The 25,778-nt window shown below is 35.6% G+C and overlaps 1 pseudogene; it reads left to right on the top strand.

Moving 5' to 3' along the window:
* LOC109262102 (EGF-like and EMI domain-containing protein 1) overlaps positions 1-25,778 on the top strand; it is a 196,698-nt pseudogene that overhangs the window by 46,495 nt on the left and 124,425 nt on the right.

The raw sequence follows: 25,778 nt of genomic DNA, 5'->3' as shown, positions 1-25,778 counted from the left end.
TATAAGCACTGCTTTGTTTTCCCCTACACATATTAATGTTTACATTCACTTAAAAATATTTTCTAATTCCTTTGACCCAAGGATAATAGAATTGCATTGTTAAATTTCTAAATGAGTAAATTCCAGGTGTCATTTTGTATTCTAAATTAATTCCATTTTGATTAGAAAATATACTCTGTATATCTCCAATCATTTTACATTTACCAAGCCTTGGTTTGGGCTCAGAATATTTTGTCTTGTTAAATGTTCTATGTACACTTGAAAAAAATGTATATTCTTCAATTATTGACTGAAGTTGTTAGAAATGTCATTTTAAATTATTTGATAGTTGTTAAGCCTTGTCTCTAGTCACCTATTACTATTCTGTCACCTATCTTATCAATTATTGGTAGAGTATTGAAATCTCCAACTATATGTATTGGTGTGTCTATTTCTCCTTTCAGTTATACCAATTTATGCTTCATGTATTTTGAAGCTTTGTTATTAGGTGCATATACAGTTAAAATGGTTTTGTGTTTTCTTGAAAAATTTATCACATTATTGTATTTTATGATAGTAATTGATCACTTTATTATACTAGTCTACTTTATCTGAAACCTACTTTGTGTAAAATTAATATAGCCATTCAAAGGCTTTTGGATAGTGCTATCCTAGTATATATTTTTATTCTTTTAAAAAACATATATCTTGTTCTTTGTAGTTAAAGTATGTTTATTATAGATAGCACATAGTTGTGTCTTGCTTTTTTCCAAGTCTGAAAATTCTTATCTTTTAATATGAATATTTAGAGAATTTATATTTAATGTAATTTTCCATATGGTTTTTAATCTATGAGAATGCTGTTTTCTGTTCATGTCATTTATTCTTTATTCCCTTTTCCTCTTTTCAGACTTCTCCTTGGTTAATTAAGAATTTTTATATTTCATTTTGTCTCTGAAATTGCTTTACTAGTTATACTTCCTAAAAAATAATTGTTATTCCAGGATTTACAATATTTATTATTATTTTATCACAGTCTACTTTCAAAAATTATTTACCACTTGATGTATAATGGTAGGCCCTTACAACAATATACTTGTATTTCATTATGTTCTATTGCTTTGTACAATTGTCACATGTAAAAAAATACCAAATACATTTCTATTGTGTTTATTTTAACCTATATGGATATATATTAGATATTTTTTAAATGGCAGAAACTATATTTTTATCACATATGTACAATGACTTGCAGTCTATTCCATTGTGTAGGTTCACATTTTCATTTGCTGTCATTTACCTGATACCTGAATGACTTCCCTTACCATTTCTTGTAGGTTAGATCTGTAGTGATGAATACTTTCAGCTTACTTTTTTTTTTAATGTCTTTATGTCTTCTCCATTTATGTCATATCCATTTCGGGTGTGTGCTTCTATTTTTTTTTTTTTTGGTTTGTTTTTATTTTCCCTCGATATTTTTAAAATGTTCCCTTGTCTTCTGTCTTGCATGGTTTTTAACAAGATATATACAGTTTTTTTTAATATTTTCTTTTATATGTAATATACTTTTCTTTGTCCTTTGGATTCTGTTAAGATTTTACTTTTATCGTTGATTTTCATCATTTTTATCATGATATGTTATGGTCCAGTTTTCTTTGTATTTATCCTGCTTAGGTTCATTAAGTCTTCTAGATATGTGGATCTAGTTTACATCAAATTTTGAAAATGGTCACTACTTTTTTCAGTTTTGTTCTTTTTTCTATTCATTCTTTTCTTCTGAGATTTCAGTTATATTGTATTTTCTTTTCAATATTTTCCCTTTGGTTACTTAAACTGTTCACTTTGTTAATATTGCTTTGCTTTCTTTCATTAAATTGTGTGTGTGTGTGTGTGTGTGTGTGTGTGTGTGTGTGACCTAGCCTCTCCTCACAATTGCCCTGTTCCATGCCTTGGGCAACTAGGCCCTCCAGGCCTTTGGAGTGCAGCCCATTCCAAAATCACCTGCATACCCTCCAGAGTGGAGAGAGTCCACATCCAAAAATCACTTTAACGTGGCAGCTTTAAACTGGTGACTATCAATCCCCATTTAGATTTGCTGCCTGATGGGGTCCAGGGCTTCTCCAACAATCAAGGCTCCCAGATGTCTCTCTTTCTCTCTTTTTTCCCCTAAGTAATGTTTATTAAATGAAAGTTGAATGAATAAAGTCAGTTCTGTATTTTTTTTAATAAGAGGTTACTTCCATTGCAGTTCAACAAACATTCATTTACTCAATAGATTTTTTTTGTTGGTTTTGTTTTTGTTTTGTTTTTTTACCTTTTGGTCCTTTTTTTCTTTTTAGATAATTTTGGATTCACATGCAATTTTAAAAATAACATAGAAAGACCACATGTATCTGTACCTAGTTTCCCATAATGGCAACATCTTGGAAAATTATAGTACAATATCACAACCAGAATATTGGCATTGATGGAGTCAAGATATAGAACATTTTCATCATCACAAGGATCCCTAATGTTCCCTATTAATAACCACACTTTCCTTCCATGCCTACCCCCTCCTTAACCCCAGGCAACACTAATATGTTCTCCATTTCTATCATTTTGTCATTTCAAGAATGTTACATAAGAAATCAAAGAGTATATATACCATTATGGATGGGCTTTCTTCACTCAATATCGTTCTCCAGAGATTCACCCAAGTTCTTGCATGTAGCAGTAGTTCATACTATTCCATGATATGGATATACCAGTTTATTTAAACATTTCCATCTGAATTGATTACAGTTTTTAGAGCTTATTAATTAAGGTGCTATTTTCTAAAAGTTTTTTAAAGATAGTTTTATGTAAGGGGCGCCTGGGTGGCTCAGTCGGTTGAGCGTCCGACTTCGGCTCAGGTCACGATCTCGTGGTCCGTGAGTTTGAGCCCCGCGTCGGGCTCTGGGCTGATGGCTCAGAGCCTGGAGCCTGCTTCTGATTCTGTGTCTCCCTCTCTCTCTGACCCTCCCCCATTCATGCTCTGTCTCTCTCTGTCTCAAAAATAAATAAACGTAAAAAAAAATTTTTTTAAAAAGATAGTTTTATGTTTTACATTTAAGTCTGTGATCAAGTTTTAGTTAATTTTTGCATAAGATATGAGATTTATGTCAAGATCCATTTGATTGCCTATCATTTGTTGAAAGATTATCCTTATTCGTTGAATTGCTTTTTCATCTCAAAAATCAGGTGGGCATATTTGTATAGGTCTGTTTCTGGGTTCTTCATTTTTTTCCCACTGATTTATACATGTATCTTTCAACTAGTACCAAACAACCTCAATTATTCTTTTTATAATGTTTATTTATTTATTTATTTGCTTTGAGAGAAAGAGATAGAGAGAGCAGGGGAGGAGCAGTTGGAGAGGAAGAGAGAATCCCAAGCAGGCTCTAGGCTGTCAGCGTGGAGCCTGAAATGGGACTCGATCCCACAAACTATGATATGAGATCATGACCTGAGCTGAAATCATGAGTTAGATGCTCACCCAAATGAGCTACCCTGATGCCCCAGAAATTTTCTTTTTTATTTTCTAAATCTGGAGAATCACATCAATTGATTTTTTTTTGTGTAATGTTGAGTCAACCTTGAATGTTGCAATAAACCCTACTTGGTCATGTTACATAATTGTTTTATTTACATTGCTGGATTCGATTTGCTATTATTTTGTAAAGGATTTTTGCATATTTATTGCTAAGTGATATTAGTCTATAGTATTCTTTTTCTTTCTGTTTTTTGTTCTGTACTGTTTTACCTGGCTTTGGTATCAGGATAATATCATCTTCATAAAATACATTTGAAAGTATCCCTTTTTCTATTTTCTGGAAGAAATTATAGAATCAGTGTTAATTCTTCCTTAAATATTTGGTAGAATTATTCAGTGAAACCATCTGAGCATAGAGATTTCTCTTTGCAGAGAAGTTAAATTATATATATTTTTTCTTAGTTATAGGGCTATACACGTTTTCTATTTCATATGAATGCCTTCTGGTTGTTTGTATTTCTTTTGAGAAAGAAATTTGGGCAACTGGATGGCTCAGTCAGTTAAGTGACCGACTCTTGATTTCTGCTCCGGTCATGATCTTGTGGTTTCTGAGGTAGAGCCCCACATGAGGCTCTGCACTGACAGAGTGGAGCCTGCTTGGGATTCTCTCCCTTATCTCTCTCTGTCCCTCCCGCACATGCAAACATGCTTTCTCTCTTTCTCTCTCTCAAAATAAATAAACAAACATTTAAAAAACTAAAAAAAGAAAGAAAGAAATTAGCCCATTTTGTCTAAGGTACCAAATTTATGTTATGCAGTTGTTTGCAGTTGTTCCTTACTATATTTTGGATGTCATCAGGATGTATAGTAACATCCTGTTTCATTTCTGATATTGGTAATCTTGTCTTTTCTCTTATTTGTCAGTCTTTTGTTGTCAACTTTATTGATCTATGCTAAGAATCAGTTCTTTAGTTCAATAATATTTTCTTTGTTTTCTGTTTTCAATTTCATTGTTTTCTGCTGTTATCCTTATTATTTTCCTCATTCTATCTAATTTGGGTTTATTTTGCTCTTCTTATTCTAAATTCTTGGTGTGGGAGCTTAGACTATCTTTTAGATGATCTTAGATTATCTTTTATCTTTTCTAATATATTTTGTGCCAAAAATCTGTCTCTGAGCACTGTTTATCTGTGTCCCCAAATTTTGGATGTTGGATTTTTATTTTCATTCAGTTTAATTCTTTTTATTTTTCCTTGGTACTTTCTCTTTGACCCATAAATTACATAGAGAAGTGTCTTGTTTAGTTTCCATGGGTTTAGAGATTTTCCTATAATCTCTGTTATTGATTTGTCAGTTGACTCCTTTGTGGCCAGAGAACATGTTTGATTTCAATTCTTTGAAATTTTTGAGGTTTGTTTTATAGCCCAAGATGTAATCTATGTTGGCCTATGTTTTTTTGGCACTTGATGAGAATGTGTATTCTGATGTTGAGTGGAGCATTATATTAAGTGTCAACTAGATATTCTGGGTTGATGGTGTTGTTGAGTTCTTCTATGTCTTTGATGGCTTTCTGTCTAGTTGTTCTGTTATTTGTTGGTGAAAGAGTGATGACATCTCCAACTGTAACTGTGAATTTGTCTATTCTCCTTCATTTCTTTTTTTAATTTAATTTTTTGTTTTTTTAAAATTTACATCCAAATTAGTTAGCATATAGTGCAACAGTGATTTCAGGAGTAGATTCCTTAGTGCCCTTACCCACTTAGCGCCACAACCCCTCCAGTAACCCTCAGTTTGTTCTCCATATTTATGAGTCTCTTCTGTTTTGTCCCCCTCCCTGTTTTTATATTCTTTTTGCTTCCCTTCCCTTATGTTCATGTTTTGTCTCTTAAAGTCCTCATATGAGTGAAGTCATATGATTTTTGTCTTTCTCTGACTGACTAATTTCACTTAGCATAATACCCTCCAGTTCCATCCATGTAGTTGCAAATGGCAAGATTTCATTCTTTTTGATTGCCAAGTAATACTCCATTGTGCATATATATATATATATATATATATATATATATATATATATACCACATCTTCTTTATCCATTCATCCATCAATGGACATTTAGGTTCTTTCCATACTTTGGATATTGTTGATAGTGTTGCTATAAACATGGGGGTGCATGTGTCCCTTCGAAACAGCACACCTGTATCCCATGGATAAATACCTAGTAGTGCAATTGCTGGGTCGTAGGGTAGTTCTGTTTTTAGTTTTTTAAAGAGCCTCCATACTGTTTTCCAGAGTGGCTGCATTCCCACCAACAATGCAAAAGAGATCCTCTTTCTCCCCATCCTCACCAACATCTGTTGTTGCCTGAGTTGTTCATGTTAGCCATTCTGACAAGTGTAAAGTGGTATCTCATTGTGGTTTTGGTTTGTATTTCCCTGATGATGAGTGATGTTGAGCATTTTTTCATGTGTCGGTTGGGCATCTGGATGTCTTCTTTGGAGAAGTGTCTATTCATGTCTTTTGCCCATTTCTTCACTGGATTATTTGTTTTTTGGGTGTTGAGTTTGGTAAGTTCTTTGTAGATTTTGGATACTAACCCTTTATCTGATACGTCATTTGCAAATATCTTTTCTCAGTCTGTTGGTTGCCTTTTAGTTTTGCTGATCGTTTCCTTCACTCTGCAGAGGATTTTGTTTTGATGAGGTCCCAGTAGTTCGTTTGTGCTTTTGTTTCTCTTGCCTCTGGAGACGTGTTGAGTAAGAAGTTGCTGCGGGCAAGATCAAAGAGGTTTTTGTCTACTTTCTCCTTGAGGATTTTAATGGCTTCCTGTCTTACATTGAGTTCTTTCATCCATTTTGAGTTTATTTTTGTGTATGGTGTAAGAAAGTGGTCCAGGTTCATTCTTCTACATGTCATTGTCCAGTTTTCCCAGCACCACTTGCTAAAGAGACTGTCTTTATTCCATTGGATATTCTTTCCTACTTTTTCAAAGATTAGTTGGCCATACGTTTGTGGGTCCATTTCTGCGTTCTCTGTTCTGTTCCATTGATCTGAGTGTCTGTTCTTGTGCCAGTACCATACTGTCTTGATGATTACCACTTTGTAGTATAGCTTGAAGTCTGGGATTGTGATACCTCCTACTTTGGTTTTCTTTTTCAAGACCACTTTGGCTATCTGGGGTCTTTTCTGGTTCCATACAAATTTTAGGATTATTTGTTCTAGCTCTGTGAAGAATGCTGGTGTTACTTTGATAGGGATTGCATTGAATATGTAAATTGCTTTGGGTAGTATCAACATTTTAACAATATTTATTCTTCCTATCCAGGAGCATGGAATCTTTTTCCATTGTTTTGCGTCTTCTTCAATTTCTTTCATAAGCTTTCTATAGTTTTCAGTGTATAGATTTTTCTCCTCTTTGGTTAGATTTATTCCTAGGTATTTTATGGTTTTTTGTGCAACTGTAAATGGGATCGATTCCTTGATTTCTCTTTCTGTCGCTTCATTGTTGGTGTATAGGAATGCAACCGATTTCTGTGCATTGATTTTATATCCTGCAACTTTGGTGAATTCATGAATCAGTTCTAGCAGTTTTTGGTGGAATCTTTTGGGTTTTCCATATAGAGTATCATGTCATCTGCGAAGAGTGAAAGTTTGACCTCCTCCTGGCCGATTTGGATGCCTTTTATTTCTTTGTGTTGTCTGATTGCAGGGGCTAAGACTTCCAATACTATGTTGAATAACAGTGGTGAGAGTGGACATCCCTGTCTTGTTCCTGACCTTAGGGGGAAAGCTGTCAGTTTTTCCCCATTGAGGATGATATTAGCATTGGGTCATTCATATATGGCTTTTATGATCTCGAGGTATGCTCCTTCTATCCCTACTTTCTTGAGGGTTTTTATCAAGAAAGGATGCTGTATTTTGCCAAATGCTTTCTCTGCATCTATTGAGAGGATCATATGGTTCTTGTCCTTTCTTTTATTGATGTGATGAATCATGTTAATTGTTTGTGGATATTGAACCAGCCCTGCATCCCAGGTACAAGTCCTGCTTGGTCATGGTGAATAATTTTTTTTAATGTATTGTTGGATCCAGTTGGTTAATATCTTGTTGAGAACTTTTGCATCCATGTTCATCAGGGGAATTGGTCTATAGTTCTCCTTTTTAATGTGGTCTCTGGTTTCGGAATCAAGGTAATTATGGCTTCATAGAAAGAGTTTGGAAGTTTTCCTTCCATTTCTATTTTTTGGAACAGTTTCAAGAAAATAAGTGTTAACTCTTCCTTAAATGTTTGGTAGAATTCCCCTGGAAAGCCATCTGGCCCAGGACTCTTGTTTTTTGGCAGATTTTTGATTACTAATTTGATTTCCTTACTGGTTATAGGTCTGTTCAAATTTTCTATTTCTTCCTGTTTCAGTTTTGGTAGTGTATATGTTTCTAGAAATTTGTGCATTTCTTCCAGATTACCCATCTTATTGGCATATAATTACTCACAATATTCTCTTATTATTGTTTTTATTTCTATTGTGTTGGTTGTGATCACTCCTCTTTCATTCTTGATTTCATTTATTTTGGTCCTTTCCTTTTTCTTTTTGATCAAACTGCCTAGTGGTTTATCAATTTTGTTAATTCTTTCAAAGAACCAGCTTCTGGTTTCATTGATCTGTACTACTGTTTTTTGGTTTTTTTTTTTTGTTTTTTTTTTTTTGGTTTTGATAGCATTAATTTCTGCTCTAATCTTTATTATTTCCCGTCTTCTGCTGGTTTGGGGTTTTATTTACTGTTCTTTTCCCAGCTCCTTAAGGTGTAAGTTTAGGTTGGTATCTGAGATCTTTCTTCCTTCTTTAGGAAGACATGTTTAACTAACATTCTTTAGTAGGATGTTCTTCAGTCTCCAAGTATTTGTTACCTTTCCATTTTTTTCTTGTGGTTGATTTCGAGTTTCATAGTGTTGTAGTCTGAAAATATGCATGGTATGGTCTTGATATTTTTGTACTTACTTAGGGCTGATTTGTGTCCCAGTATGTGGTCTATTCTGGAGAATGTTCCATATGCACTGGAGAAGAATGTATATTCTGCTGCTTTAGGATGAAATGTTCCGAATTTATTTGTTAAGTCATTCTGGTCTAGTGTGCCATTCAAAGCCATTGTTTCCTTGTTGGTTTTTTGATAAGATGATCTGTCCATTGCTATGAGTTGGGTGTTGAAGTCTCCTACTATCATGGTATTACTATCGATGACTTTCTTTATGTTTGTGATTAATTGATTTATATATTTGGGTGCTTTACATGTGGCGCATAAATGTTTACAATTGTTAGGTCTTCTTGGTGGATAGACCCCTTGACTATGATATAATGCCTTTCTGCATCTCTTGATACAGTCTTTATTTTAAAGTCTAGATTGTCTGATATAAGTATGGCTACTCCAGCTTTCTTTTGTTGACCATTAGCATGATAGATGGTTCTCCATCCCCTTATTTTCAATCTGAAGGTTTCTTTGGGTCTAAAGTGGGTCTCTTGTAAACAGCATATAGATGCATCTTGTTTTCTTATCCATTCTATTACCCTATGTCTTTTGATTGGAGCATTGAGTCCATTGATGTTTAGAGTGAGTACTGAAAGATGAATTTATTGCCAGTATGATGCTTGTAGAGTTGCTATGTGAGCACATATAACATTTCTACCCCTATTTTTCTCTCTTCCTCTTCTGGGACCCCTATGATTCTGATGTTGTTCCTTTTTAATGATTCACTGATTTCTCTAATTCTTAAATCGTGCTCTTTTGCCTTAGTCTCTCTCTTTTTTTCTGCTTCATTATTCTCTATAAGTTTGTCCTCTAAATTGCTGATTCTCTGTTGTGCCTCATCCATCCTTGCTGCCGCTGCATCCATCTGTGATTGCAGCTCAGTTATAGCATTTTTAATTTCTTTCTGGCTATTTTTTACTTCTTTTATCTCTGCAGAAAAGGATTCTAATCTACTTTCGATTCCAGCTAGTATTCTTATTATCGTGATTCTAAATTCTGCTTCAGACATCTTGCTTGTATCTGTGTTGGTTAAATCCCTGGCTGTCGTTTCTTTGTGCTCTTTATTTTGGGGTGAATTCCTTCATTTTGTCATTTTGAAGGGAGAAAAGGAATTAATGAGTAGAAAAATTGAAAATAAAAAAATTAAAATTAAAAATATATTAAAATTAAAAATTAAACACACACACACAAATCAAATAGATGATGCTAGATCCTAGGTGTGTTTTGGTCTGGGTGTTGAAAGTGGTTTGACAGATTAGAGAAACAAAAGGGGGGAGGGAGAAAAAAAGGAAATCATTTGAGAATTTGAAAAAATGAATACACTGAAGTAGACTAAATTGAGATGATGGGGATAAAATTCTTTTTTTCAAAAAGAATTTGAAAAAATATAGAAAAAAGTAAAGAATATAGTAGGAAAAAATTAAAGAAAACTATTTGCAATAAAAATTAAAAATAAATATGAATTTTTCTCTTTTTCTGTATTTAAGAAAAAAGAAATGAAAAAGAGAAAAAAGATAAAAAGAGAAAGAAAAAAAGGAAATTGTTTGAAAATTTGAAAAAGTGAATACACTGTAGTAGACTAAAGTAATAATGGTGGAAGTAAAATATAATTTGAAAAAATTTACATAAAAGCAAAAAATATAGTAAAAAATTTAAATAAAAATATTTTAATAGAAATTGAAAGTAAAAATGAAGTTTTTCTCTTTCTGCATTCAAGAAAAAGAAAAGAAATGAAAAAGAGAAAAAAGAAAAACAAAGAAAAAAAGGAAATTGTTTGAAAACTTGAAAAGGTGAATACACTGAAGTAGACTAAAATAAAATGATGGAAGTAAATAGAATTTGAAAAAATTTACACAAAAGTAAAAAGTATAGTAATAAAAATTAAAGAAAAATATTTTTAATAACAATTGAAAATAAAAATGAATTTTTTCTCTTTCTGTATTCAAGAAAAAGAAAAGAAGTGTAAAAGAGAAAAGGAAAAAAAGAAAAAAAAAGAAAATTGAATAGATGAATCTGCTAACAGATTGAAGTAGGACTGAAATTACTTCGTTTTCCCCTAAATGTCAGTGTATGTAGAGCTTTATAGTCCATAAACTAAGCCGGCAGTGAGACTTGTGTTCTTGAAGACCAAAGTTGGCCCAGTTGGGCGGGGCTCAGTGTAACAGCTTTGTTGTCCACTAGATGGCACTGCTAGCCTACTGGAGTGGATTGATGTGGCGCTCTTAGGTGCGTATGCGCATGAACAGACCCATAACCAGCGAAGAAATTGAATCAGTCATCAAAAATCTCCCGACAAATAAGAGTCTCCCGACAAATAAGAGCGGGAGTGATGAAAATGGCGTCACCCAGCTACCCAGTCTGTAGTATCGGAAGGCTGTTCTCCCGGATCAGCAATCGTGCACCTGTCCTCTGTCTTCAGCTTTCATCCCCCTGCATTTTTCACTGTCTGTGACCAAGCCCCAGGCTGTACCTCTCTCCTGAGTTTTGTCTCAGGTGCGACTGTTTTCCATGGCCCCTTACTTCTGAAGGACTGCGGCTTTGACTCTTTCTGCCCCTCTGTGGGCAGAAATGGCTGCCACTGAGCAATGGCTGAATGTCAGCTGCACTTAGGAATGCTTGCTGGACCCTGCTGCTGCCGGTGCCCTGAGACTGTGGCCAGGTGCCAGCCTGTCCCAGAAAACTTTCACAAGATAGTGTAGCAGCAGCATTTGAGGGATAATGGAAAATCACAACACACATCTGGCACCAGGCTTCACCCTTAACGACCTTGTTCCAGCACCAGCGAATGTGGCCATTTATTGGGGTCTGCTGGGACCCAGGGGGCATCAACAGTCTCTACCAAATGTCCTTCCAGCAGTGGAACCACTTTTCCCCGTGTGGCCCGAGAACCTCCTGGACCCCACTCTATTCCTGGGGATTCGCCCTTCCCACCAGAGTACCACCAGGTATGGAGCTGTGGAGTTGCAACCTTTGCACTCCGCTTGTTCGCAGTCTTAATGGAATTTAAACCCTCTCCTTTCTCCTTTCTCCCTTTTTAGTCTAGTCCCTGCAGCTGTTTCCAATTTTCCACTTTCTCTCCAGCTGCTTTTGGGGAGGGGTGCTTTTCCCATATTCTCCCCGCCTACCCAGTCTCCATCCTCTCTCCACCCGCAAAAGCGGTTCCCTGCCCTCCGTGGCTTCTCGCTCCCCAAATTCACCTCTCCAGGCCATGTACTTGCTGAATTCTGTGGTTCAGGTTGTACAGATTGTTGTGTGAATCCTCCAATCAGTTTTCTAGGTGTGTAGGATGGTTTAGTGTTGCTCTGGCTATATTTCATGGACTCAAGACACACAAAACATTTCCATGCTGTTCTGCCATCTTGGCTCCTCCCCTATTTCTCCTTCATTTCTATCACATATTTTGCAATTCAGTTTTTGGGTGTGTATACATTTAGTATTATGTCTTATTGGTGGATTGACCATTTTATTATTCTTTATTATTACATAATGTCTTTGATTTGGGAAATTTTCTTTGAACGAGATAGACTTTATCTGACAATATGGCCACTCCTACTGTCCTGTGATCAGTTTTTGCATGATATATATTTTCTCCATTCTTTTACTTTTGATCTGCCTATATGTTTATATTTGAAGTGAGTCATGTAAGAGTATATAGTTGGGTGATATTTTTTAATCCACTCTTCAAATCTGAGCCTTTTAATTGGTATACTAAGCCATTTACACTAACGTAATTATTGATATGTTACAACTTGTCTACCATTTCTTTTTTCTCTTTATTGTTTTTGGTTTTTATTTTTGCTGTATCTTTTTTTCCTGTCCTACTGTGGTTACTTTAACAATTTTTAGATTTCTGTTTTGTTTTATTTATAGCAGTTTGGACTGTATCTCTTTATATAGCTCTTTATTGATTACTCATTCCTCCCTGTATTATTTTCTGTATAACTAAATTACCTACTGGTCATATACTTTTACCAATTTAAGTGAGGTGTAGAACACTTAACTTCCTTTCTGTTTAATTTTCTCCACTTATATATAATTGTTTAAAATTTTTTTCTATGTTCATTTAGAACCATATCATATAATTTTTGCTTTAGCCATTATGATTCAGAAGTCTCAGGAGAGGAAGGAAAGTTTATTGGATATTTTTTTTTTCCTTATTTTGCTCTTTCTTTCTTCCTGATGTTTTATAATTGTTTTTTCTTAATCATTTCCTTTCTATGTAGAAAACTTCCTTTATATATTGTCTTAGAGTTAATAAATTCCCTTAGTTTTCCCTTACCCAAGGATGTCTTAGTTTCCCCTCCATTTCTGAAGAGCAATTTTGCTGCATAGAAGATTCTGAATTGTTTTCTTTTAGTGGTTGAAAAATGTCACTTTCTCCAAGGCTCTCTGATTTCTGCTGAAAAATCTATTATTTCCCTTTTTTGTTTTTTTTACAGATGAAGTCTGTCATTGCTTTAAAGATTTTTCTTTTGTCTTTACTTTTCAGAAGTTTGACTATGATGTGTCTTGGTATGTATTTCATTGGGTTTAATTTGCTTGGGCTTTATTCAACTTCTTGGATCTATAGATTTACGTCTTTTGCCAAATTTGGGAAATTTTCAGCTTTATTTCTTTGAACACATTTTCAGACCCACCCTATTTCTTCTATCTCCTAAGATATTGATGTTCATACAATGTTATATCTTTGTTATATTTCCATGGGTCTCTAAAGTTCCATTCTTTTCTTTTCTCTCTTTCTTTTTTTAATTTTGTTTTGTTTTGTTTCCAATCTTTTATCTCTGTTGTTCATTTGGGTAATTTCTACTGTTCTACCTTCCAATTCACTGATTCTTTCCTCTGTCCTCTCCATCCTACCTTTTAGCCAATCCATTGAGATTTTTGGTTGTTGTGTTCTTCAGTTCTCAAATTTCCATTTTCATTTGTTTCAAGAATATTTGTAATTGCTTATTAAAGCAATTTTATGATGGCTGGTTTAAAATCTTTGTTATATAATATTAAGATCTCCAAAATCTTGGTGTTGGCATTTATTGGTTCACTTTTTCAATCTTTATATCTTCCTAGTTCTTGGCATAATGAGAAATTTTCTACTGAAAACTGGACATTTTGCATATTATGTTATTAGACTCTGGATCTTATGTACCCCTTATATTTTAAATGATTTCCTTTGACACTACTCTGGAAGGGGAAATAGAGTGGGGAGAGTACCACTTTTTACTACTCAGTGGGAGTAGAAGTCCAAGTTTACCATCAACTGGCTTTTAATTCTCATAAAAAATGTATGCCTTATTACTTCTGCGCTGGATGGGAATGCTAACTTTCTTTCGGTACCACTTGGCTAGGAGGTATAGGTGTGTCTTTTTACTGTTCCCAAATAGCTTTACATCCTTTACATCCTGTGGAGGGGAAAGTGTAGGCTTTGGTGTTTTAGGTGGGTGTTGGGTCACATTTTTTTTCTATGGTGTCTGGCTATATCAAGGCAGTCATTTTCTGAAAGTTTTCTCTCTTATTAGGCTGTCTATTTTGGATCATTGGACTAGAGAAGCTCCTTTTAAAATGTGATATTGTCTGCTTAATATTGCTCTACTAGTTACCAGACTTTGTGTATTTAAATTGCTTAGTCTTTTTTGTTCTCTCTGTTCTTCATTTTGGATAATTTATACTGCTAAGTTTTTAGTTCAATAATTTTCTAATTATGTAATGTGCTGATAATACCATTTAGTGAACTTTCCATTTCAAATCTTATCTTCCTCTGCTTTAAAAGTTCCCTTTGGTAGTTTTTTTTTATATATATCTTCTCTTTCTCTACTCATTAAATGCACATTTTTCGTTAAATCATTGGGCATATTAGGTTTATTTATAATTCTGTTTTAATGTACTTATCTGCTGATTTCATCATCTGTTATTTGTAAGTCTGTTTTTATTAAATGAATTTTCTCCTGGATATGGGTCACATTTGCTTACACTGTCACGTTTGTTAACCTTTTATGGGATGCTGGACACTATTCATTTCATATTGTTGAAGGCTAGCTTTTGTTCTTTAAAAGTATTGTGCTTTTTTTCTGGGTGCCAAGCTAGGTTACTTGCAAATCAGTTTGATCCTATCAAGTGCTGTTTTTAACCTTTGTTAAATTTAATCTAGAACTGACTTTACTCTGGGGTTAGATTAGTCCTACTGCTGAGTCATGGCCCTTGTGAGATCTCTGTTGAAAGCCCCATGTGTTCAACAGTATTTCCCCAGTCTGGCTGATAAGAACTAACTGATACTTGGCTCTCAGTGTGCTTTGGGAATTGTTTGACTTACAGCTTCCCTAATTCTTTGTTCTTTGCCTGGCCTCATGGAGATTTACCCTATTTATATCTGGATTAATATTTAGTGAAAAATTCAAAAGGATCAGTATATAGATTTCTGGAGGGTTTTTCCCCCCACTCTGTGCAGCACTGTCTTTCCCACCTCACCCTGCCCCTTCTAACATTCCACAAATTATAGTTTCCTTGATAATCATAAACTCTGATTTGTCTCCTTAATTTAGCAGGATCACTGAGCTCTCTTTTGGTTTCTCTTTCTTGTGCTGTTACGGAGAAATGGTCCCCAGCAAAACCCAAAGCAGCAATTTAGCTTACTTTGTTTCTCTTCACTCAAGGTTTCCACTCCTGTGCTCTTTGAGGTCCAATATCTACAAACAGTTGTTTCATATATTTTACTCTGGTTTTCTAATTGTTTATGGTAGAAGTAAGGCCATTCATGGTTAGTCTTTCAGAATCACAAGCCAAGCTTGAACAGGTCCTATTTAAGTTCCACTATATAAAGAGTACTGCCCTTTATCTCTATACAAAAGAAGCATTAGGAACTTGACTGAAAATATAACTTGTGTCCCACATGCTACCCTTAAATATCCTTCTATGTTCTGCAGCTGAAAATAAAAGTTTTACCAAATGCTGCATTGTAGAAGTTTTATTTTACAGTTCTTTCATGCCTAATTCAAATGAGTTAAGTCCACAGTTAAAAACCAGTCCCCCAAACAAAAGGGACCTCTGACAGTAGTAGGGCTTGCTATAGGGCTATATATAGCCACTTTCTGGGAGGGTAACCCCTTCTATTGAGACCTGGACATCAAGAAGGCGTTAGGGCAATAGACGATTAAAGTGAATCTAGAAAAGGTGTTCCCAGAGACAGTGGTCAATGAGTAGAACATATCAAACATAATTGCAATCTACTTCATAATTTTACATCTGGCAGAAATGACCCCTCACTTTCCCGAGTTCAGAGGAGACGTTACCTATCCCACTGTCTGAAGAGTTGGTAGCAGGGGATATAGATTAAGTAAATTAAGTTTCTGGCATAAATGTAGCTGTGTAGGTCTCTTAACCTGTGACAAAAATACAGATGCAGTAAAGAAAACAAAACCAAAAATTCCACCAAATTTTATTTTTTGTGAAATTCGGGAGCACACTGAGTTAGATATATAATAAGTAAAGAGATGGAATTAGTAATTTTGAAACTTCCCAAAAAGAAAAGCTCTGGTCCAGATGGGTTCAATGGTGAATTATACCAAATGCTTAAGAAGAATTAGTACAAATGTTTACAAATTATTTAAAAATATGAAAGAGAAGAGAACACTTCCCAATTCATTCCATGAAGTCAGAATTACCCTCATAGCAATACCAGACAAGGATAACACTAGAAAGAAAACAACAAACAAATAATTTATGAATGTATATATAAAATCCTAAACAAAATATTAGGAAACCAAATCCAACAACATTTAGAAGGGATTATACACTATGATCAAGTAAGATTTATCTCAGAAAAAACAAGGTTGGTTCCACATCTCAAAATCAATTAATGCTATAACCATATAAATAGAATAAAATACAAAAACACATTATCATCTCATCCCAATAGATTCAAGAAGAGCAATCAAAACAAAACAAAACACTTGACAAAATCTAGCATCCTTTCATGATAATTCAACAAACTTAAAACAGAAGAGAACTTTCTCAACCTGAGAAAGGGAACCTATGAAAAACCTACAGATAGCATTACACTTAATAGTGAATACTGAAACCTTCCCCCTAAGATCAGGAATAAGACAAGGATGTCTGTTCATGCCACTTCTATTCAACATTATACTGTAGGTTCTAACCAGAAAAATAAGGCAGGAGAAGAGGAAAAGCATCAAGATTGTAAAGGAGGAAATGGAATCTCTCCATTTGTAGATGACACGATTTGTGTATAGAAAACCCTAAGGAATTCACTTACAAAACCTAGTAAAGCTAATGAAGAAATTCAGCAAAGTTGAAGGATATAAAATGAACACATAAAAGTCAATTGGTTTTCTATATACTAGCAATGAATAATCTAGAAGTGAAATTAAACAATTCTATCTGCAGCAGCATCAAAAGGGATAAAATATTTAAGAATAAATTTAACAAAAAAGTACAAAACTTATATATTAACAACTATAAAACATTTTGAAACAAATTAAATACCTAAAATAAATGGAAAGACATCTCATGTTCATGGATCAGATGCTTTAATATTGTTGAAATGACAATACTCCCCCAAATTAATCTACAATTTCAACTTAATTTCTCTATATCATAAAAGCAAAAAGTATAATACTATGTACTGTAACTGTGAAAGGTATATATATATATATATATATATATATATATATATATATATATATAGCTGTGCATATATGTATTACATTTTTGAAAACAAAGTCTGAAATGATTCACACACAAAAAAACCCCAAAAAACTAATGAAAGCATTTACTTGTGGTAGTGGTTGGGTTACAACTAGGCCAATGTGGGGACAGAGTGGCTCTATATATTGTTTTGATTTTTATACTCTGTGTATTATAGGGGGAAAAAAGTATGAGGACAGGAGCAGAAATTCTGCAGTTCTACCCCAGCAGCTTGTCAAAATCAACAAATAAGCTCTATATTGAGGTACTCCTGATAGGATATATGACTTCACAATATTCCAGACTTCCAGAGAATTTGACTAACACTGATTAAGACAGGAGCAAGCAAGGGTGAAAAGGAGGCCACATGACTTAATTACAGTGGGATCTGAACTATATTCCATCTCCCCCACCTATGGGAGCTATGGCTAAGACTCTCCTCTGTTGCTTCAGCCTCCCTTCTTCTCACACCATGGTTGTTTATCCAAAGGCAAAGGTGACCCAGAGGAGATAAAAGATGATTCTGATGACCAAAGGAGTAAAATGGTTGGGAGAGAAGGAGAAAATAAAAGAGTATATGGTAGTGTTCATGCTGACTCTGTTGAACTTTTGGTACCAGAGGGCAGAAGGCATATTCTGGAAAGAGTGAAATTAAGGTAATTCTTCTCTGGCTCGAGTCCATATTTAAATCTGTTGAGATTTCGGAGTTCAGATCACAAAATGGAAACTTTTTATGGGATTAGTTCTTTCTGAAAGTGGGAAAAGACTCTCCAGAGTCCTTACCATCTTTAGATGAGAAACCCCATGGGCCCAGTTCCCTCTTTACCTTTCTCCACCCTTCCACCTTGTATATCTTTATGAAGTTAATGAATTATAAACTACCACTGCTTAATTGCTTTCAGAGATGGACCCCTGCGCAGGTGGGAATGGATGTCCTCACATCTGTCAGATGAGAATGGTGTGGCCAGGTGTGTCTGTTTGCCCGGGGTACCAGCTGTCTGAAGACACAAAGGTCCGTGGAGGTAGAAGGTTGAAGCTGATGGCTTAATCGTGTAATTGTTTGAAATCTTGTTGTAATTCAGTTTTGAATAGTCAGAACTGCTGGGAGAAAGGTGTTTTCATTTATGCTTTAAAAAAAAAAAAACACTTATAATCGCATTTGATCATTCCGAAAGGTATTTTTGTGAAATTATAACAACTCAGTGAAATTTCAGTTACAAAAGAAACGGTCTGGTGTAGTTTCAGAATTAATGCTTTTGTTTTCTGTTTCTCATTATGAAGTGAATTCCAGAATTAATATTCAAAACCTTCTATAACTACACAGGGTGCTTTTCATTGCAGGCTACAGAAAGTGGGGGATAACCTTTGAAACACAAGTATGTGCAAATGAGTGTTCTCAGAAGTGAGAAATAATTAAAACCAAAAAGAAAGAAACTATAAATACAAGGTTACATATTTCTGTTTCCTAGAAATAGCAAAACAGACATGCTTCAATTCAAAGATGAAAGTGACAAATTATTCCATAACCAGAACTAATAAATGAAATCATTCCTGTGGGACAGTCTTTGTTTTAATAACTTCAGAGAAATCACAGAATCCTTCATTTTTATCATGACATTTTCATGAAATGAGAAACAGTTTATTTGGATTAATTATGAAAATACCAAAATATTTCCTGACTTATGGGATGGATAAACACATTGAGAAACTGAAAAAGAATTAGGTCTAAAAGTTACTGCATAGTTATTTTTTTTCTTCTTTAAGCCAAAACTAAGATACAATTTTCTGTTGATGTCGCTAATATACTTTTCTGACAGACACCATTTCTGCCTTGGTCTTCTGTTTACACAGCATTTACCTAACTTAGCACCGGACACAGACAAGGGCCTTATTAAATATTTGTGGAAACTCGACAAATACATACGTGTATAGATATATACAGCTATCTATATATATCTAGATACAATCTCTTTCAAAATTTTATTTTAGTGTCTGATTCATTATTCCCAGAAAGTCTATCCCCCAAATTACTGTCCACTTAGAGTTTTACAAATATCTCAGAGGAATGAGTATCTCTCATGAATGCCCTTGCAGATGACACGCAGGACAGTACAAGAATAAGTACTCCTTGGGAAAATGATGTTGAGACCTATTGACTTGAAGGGAAAGAACAGGAACTATCTGGACCACAGAATGAAGTTACACTGAATGGAACAGGCTCTCAGTGTCAGGACAAGGAGGGAGCATCCTTGTTTAAATGGCACTGCCCTGTGGCAATCAGGTAGAGCATAGACCATGGATTGCTACATAGGAAGGCCCCAAATCTGCCTGGTCCACATGTCCTGTCTACCTTAAATGAGGGAGATACCATTTTTGGTTAAGAATGTGATATATATTCCTAAAGGAAAATTATGATGACTTCTCCCTATATTATTAGGGAACAGATAAGGTATAATTTTTAGTTATTTCCTTTTCTCGTTCTCCCAATTAATAAATATTAGTAGATTCTGATAGAAGTATTTGAGAGCATTAGACCAGCACTTGAGAAAATACAATTAGCAGTTGGTTTATAATTTGCAAATGTGCCTGTGTGGTATTTCACTGTTATGCTTGATGTCTGGGGTTGAGAGGAAGGAGACGCTTTAGCTCATGTTTATAGTTTACAAATAAATGTCGATTTGAGCCCTGAAAACATAGCTGCTGTGTATCTCTTTCTGTAGATATAAATGAGTGTGCTGAAGGGCTGGCTCACTGCAGCCGTCACTGCATGAACACAATGGGACCTTTCACGTGTGCCTGACACCCCGGCTTCGAGCTGGGAGCAGATGGAAAACAGTGTTACAGTAAGTGGCAGCAATAGAAGCCCAGGAAATGTGTTGCATTTTACAAATATTAAACAAGAGTAATAAACAAAAGAACTGTACTGCATAACTTGCCAAGGCAGAAGCTTCTGGAAATGTTTTCCCCTGGGGTGTGGTAAGAGTGGGATCTTAGAAGTCCAATACCCTCATTGTGGTTTGAGGAAACAGGGGCCCAGACTCCACAGAAAATGGTTGTCATAATGACCACAGTGTGCACAGTAAGGACTGTCTCAAGGCTTGTGATCCAGGGCTCTTTTGGACCCACAGCTCTCCTTCGTGAGGAGTCTGTCTACCTTCATCACCTCTGCCATGCAGTATTTATTGAACACTAATAACTCCAATGTAAAATACCAGGAAAAGGAGCTAGTGGTGGTGACGTACAGGAGCAACTCGTGATTGAAATAGCGTTCCTGGCACATCGGTTGCTCTAATGTGTATTTTTCACATCAGCTCTTCTCCCTTTCCCATTTCTGTTCATTTCCATCATGGCTTTTTTTTTTTTTTTTTTTTACATTTTATTTGTTTTTGAGAGAGAGAGACAGAGCACAAGTGGGGGAGAAGCAGAGAGAGAGAGAGGCACAGAATCCGAAGCACGCTCCAGGCTCTGAGCTGTCAGCACAGAGCCCGACACGGGGCTTGAACTCACAGACTGTGAGATGGTGACCTGAGCCGAAGTCGGATGCTTAACTGACTGAGCCCCCCAGGGGCCCCTTTCCATCATGCCTTTAAAGAGGCATGAAGAGCTTTAAGCAGCTTCTTCTGACTGCATTCTCTTTCACTGGCTCATCTGTGTACCCCTTTTCTTCTTCTTACTCAAAAAAAGATGGTCCATGTCATCTAACTTTAGCCTTTCCTCACCTAGGCTCCATTATACAATTTAATAGAGCTCTTATTGTGAATATATTAAAATGTTAATATGTGGAATTAACAACTGTTATTAATAGCTATTATATCTATTTTGTTTCATGTCTTCTCCATTGGTCCACTACTCAACCTATAGATGAATAATGCACTTTCTGCTTTACTAAGCTTAAAATTATCTGATACAAATTCCCTCAAATTCCATGTTCTCTGCTTCGATATTTCTCTAACTCACTCTTCCTCCACTTCTTCCCTCTTCTTTTAAATGACAGAAGTTTTTTTTTTCTTCTTATTTCTTTGGCTGATTTATCCACCTCTGCTTCTTCTTATGTAATCAGGGTATATCAACAATGCATTTTCTTTCATCTTTAGACTCTGCCCTTCTGTCACTGACTTCCTCCCTTCTTTCTCTACCAGGTAAATTGTGTTGTGTTCCAAACACAACCATGTTAATTAGTTTTACTTTGAATTCAAGACCATAAATCTCCAATGATTATGCAGCATGACTAGAACAATCTATACTATCCGAATATGTCTATTTCTATCCTCATCAAAACCTCATCGAACACCTTCTCTTTGTGCTTCAAATTTTTATATTACCCCTGTTTTTGCCTTTATCCTTACCTTGTTTCTTACGTCATCAGGGAAGAGAATGCAAACTACCAGTCAAGTTAGCAATTGACCCAAAATACCCCATAGGATCTCATGAAAAAGACTTCACCCCTGTTCATATAAAGGAAGTGGTCCTAGTACTATCAAAGGCCACTTTCTCTACTGTACTTCAGATTCCATTCTCTCTCATTATCTCAGTATCTTTGCTATTGCAGTTATCTAATGGAACACTCTCATCAGCCTATCAACATGGTCCAGTATCTCCTGTCTTTAAAGTACCCTCCTATGAGCCCATGCCCCACTATAGCTTCAGTCTGATCCCCTTCGTCAAACTTTTTTTATCACTTAGCCAATGTTTTCTCCTCATCTTGCACTCTCCCATTGTCCAAGACTAATCACATCTCATCTCTACCCACTCATAGTCATCCATAGCTTCCATGCTGCCCGGCTGCTTGTTAGCATCTCTGGTTTTATCCAACTTGACCTGTCAGCAGCATTCAACACACCTGAATAACCCCTGTTCTTATTGTTTTTTTAAATGTTTATTTATTTATTTTGGAGAGAGAGAGAGAGAGCACGCACACGTGTGCAGGGGAGAGGCAGAGAGAGAGGGAGAGAGAGAATCCCAGACAGGCTCCACACTGTCAGTGCAGAGCCTTACACAGGGCTCAATCTCATGAACCATGAGATCATGACCTAAGCCAAAATCAAGAGCCAGATGTTGAATGGACTGAGTCACCCAGGTGCCAGAAGTTAAACCTTTCTATGTCTCGCTTATTCTTCATTTTAAATTGAAATCAAGTTGGACTCAGCCAACTCAGCCACCCAGGTGCCCCCAACCTTCTTCTTCGCAAAACATTTTCCTTCTCTTTCCATGTTTTCACATTTTCCTGGTTTCCTTTCCATCTCTTTCCCCTCTCTAAATGTTCAATTTATATTTCATTTCTCTTCTTCCGTTCACTATATGTGAATATATCAAACTGTGTACTCCTTGTCTCCACTTGCTTGACTGATAGGCATTACAAAACAGAACTGCTGACTTCCAGTCTCAGTTCCAAATATGCTGTTCCCTGTTCTCCATGCCTTAGAAAACTATCAATTCAATGTTGGAGCCAAAAACTCAATGACACAAAATTGGTAAGTGACAGCACTGGGACTTGAACTGGGGTCTTTAGGCTCCAAATATACTGTCCTTTCAACTTTCTCATGCATTTGTATACAGTGTGTGCCTACTTATTAATTTAATCAAGGAGGAATGATAGTGATAAATAGAATAAACAAATTTGTGTTTTTCCCTAAGCTGTCTCATGAAGAGACATTTTTAGGGTCACTAAAGAATTTAAAGAATTCGTCTCCACTGCACAAAATTCTATGTTTCTTTAATGCTTGGGTTGCCAGTGTAGCCGTGAGTTCTGATGGTATATTTCTATTGCTTAAAGACAAGGCAGTTTTGCTATGGTGGTATTTGTCTTTTCAAGAGCAAACTAATAGGACAGGAGAGAAGAATTAACTGCTAATTACGATACAACTTCTGAAGTGAGTCTTTCTCTCAGTGCCCGGAGGAGTCCTTTCAAGCAGAGAGAAATGTGGATGAGTTTTTCTTTCTTATTAATATTTTGACTTTTTAATGCGGCCAGAGGTTTAGGAGGTTTAGGAAATGAGTATTCTTTACAAATGTCTGAAATAAAATCTCTTGCAGTCTGACTGGTACATTTTTAGTTGTCATGAAAGAGGGGGCCATTATTGCTAATGACTTATGAGGTACAGGCTTTCGGTAGAATTTACTTGGTAGGGCAATTTGCCCTAGAGTTGAATACATTTGGTAGAAGTGTATTTTTACATTATTTTCCCTTATGAGAATATTTGGCTAAGTTCTTTGTGCAGGTCTCACTAGGCCTCAATATTTACTAACTGACACACAAAACTTTCTTGGTGAAAACTGGTGTTTTGGGTGGCTTCAAAACCTGTAGGTGGAGGAAGTGTTTTCAGAACACGGTAATGTTTAAGGATGAATTATGTGTCCTTCGGATAACAAGTATATTTTAGGAAAATATTGTTTTAGTTTTTTCCTAGGAAAACAATGTTTTGTGTTTATCTAATTTCTCCTCAGAGGGTCTCAAAACACTGTATAGCATAAACATGAAATCTTTATGGAGTGGTATAAATACACTATCACTGACTCATGATTAGAAATTGGAAAATTCCTGGGGTGCCTAGGTGGCTCAGTCAGTTCATCATCTGACTCTTAATCTCAGCTCAGGTCTTGATCTTAGGGTCCTGAGTTCTAGGCCCACATTGGGCTCCAAGCTGAACGTGGAGCCTACTTTAAAAAAGTATATAAATAAATTGGAAAATTCCAGATCCAGCATGGTTAAATAAGACTTCCCCAGATTACCAAGCAATTTAGTGTACACTTCATATGTTGAATAAATAATGGTTATTTGCTATCTGTGACAAACTACAAGGATCATTTTTTAAAGTTTTTTTAAAGTTTTTTTTTTTTTTTTAAAGTAAGATGGTTGAGAATTATTTAACACCAGTATCAAGGACGCAAAATCTCAGCTTACTTCTAGTGGGCAGTTATAATAGATCTAAGTATTCACTTGTTTTAGTTTCATGTATTCTTTAATAAAGGTTACAACAATGTAATTTATATTTAAATTAAATTACCACCAGCAGTCTTAGAACTGCATTGTCCACAGAAAATAACAAGAATAGGAGCCGTGATTTAAAGTATGTCTCCTTAAAGAGTATATGTTAATATATTATAAAAATATCAGTCCTCTTCATTATTTTGATCTTTCCTTTAGCTTTCGAATTTCCCTCAGTGCTAAAGTAGTTGGTTCTAAACCCAAAGGGGTCCTTATTTTCAATAACAAATTGATTAGCATAATCCTTTTGTCTGTTCAATCATTTGAAACCTATTTTTGAACATCTGCGATGAGCTGGGTAATGCAGGATGATGATGGCACAGAGGGATGAGCCCAATGACAGGATGAGCGCTGAGTGCTCTGCAGAGGAGCACATAGGCCCGCTGCCTACCAGAGACTGAGGCTGGGGGCCCGGGAGCTATCACCATACAGGCGCTGCAGCAGGGATCAAGACCGTTTGAATGCTGATACAGGCCTTCGAGGGTACTGAATCCCTAGTACCCTTTTCCTCTTCTTTCCTGTCTCTCTTCTTCAGTAGTTAAGAATGGAAGGAAATGAACCAATATAAACACTCTTATTAAGAAGAGGTGGGTCCAGGCAACACAAATGAAGAACTATAGTGGCCAGTGGTGAAAATAGCAGAATACCCAGATTCTGTATTTTTTAACAATGATTCAAAGCATTCTTTATTTCTCATTTCCTCACTTAGAAAATGATTGATTACAATGCCTGTGTGCTTAGGACAATTGGTATCCATATGCTGAGGCCAGTGTCCCCCTAAATGCCTATAGTTAGTTTCATGTACCAGGATCAGCAAATTGTTTTCCAAAGTCATAGTATGTTTATGTAATAAGTGATGCTCATATATATCAAAACTAATTAGCACATCAACACGATACTAGTTACTACGTATGATCAGCTCATTCTTTGGTTTTGTGATCATACTTTTGTAAGGCTATTTTTAACATTATTTTCATGTACTTACAGCCTCTAAAAAAAGACAGATAATAACATACCATTAGCTTGAGAACAGATGCGTCAACTGGCAAACAACCTGCTTGCGTTCTGATCATCGATTCAATGTGCGTATTTTTTATATCCTGAAAATACTGAAAATTCCCAGAGGTAACTGTCTTTTAAGAAGAGTGTTTAATAACCACTGGTGGACTCATTACTTTTCTGTATCACTTCATCAGTTTAACATTATTTATAGGTTTATTTTTGATAAGGTATAGACATTTACAATGCCTAATAGCCCTCAGTTTTATATGTGTAGAGTGTTGATAAATTTCCAATAAAGTTTGTCATCCTCCTAACAGAGTGTACCCATTATTAACATATATTCAGGTTTCCCTGTTGTTATGCTAATAACTCTCTTTTGCTTGTTTTGGAAAGGGATTGCATTGGAAATTGTCAATAGCTGTAAAGAGAACAATGGTGGTTGTTCCCATCACTGAGAGCATGTACTTGGGGGGGCCCCCCATTGTTCCTGTAACCATGGACACCAGCTTGATTCAGATGAGAAAACATGCATAGGTAATGTATGGTAAATGCCATCTTCAGAATTTGCCCTGGATTCATCTAGCC

This window comes from Panthera pardus, unplaced genomic scaffold (genome assembly GCF_024362965.1).
Source record: "Panthera pardus isolate Hobbes unplaced genomic scaffold, ASM2436296v1 HiC_scaffold_16, whole genome shotgun sequence".
In the NCBI taxonomy this organism is placed as follows: Eukaryota; Metazoa; Chordata; class Mammalia; order Carnivora; family Felidae; genus Panthera; species Panthera pardus.
This window is presented reverse-complemented; position numbering and strand designations above follow the sequence as displayed.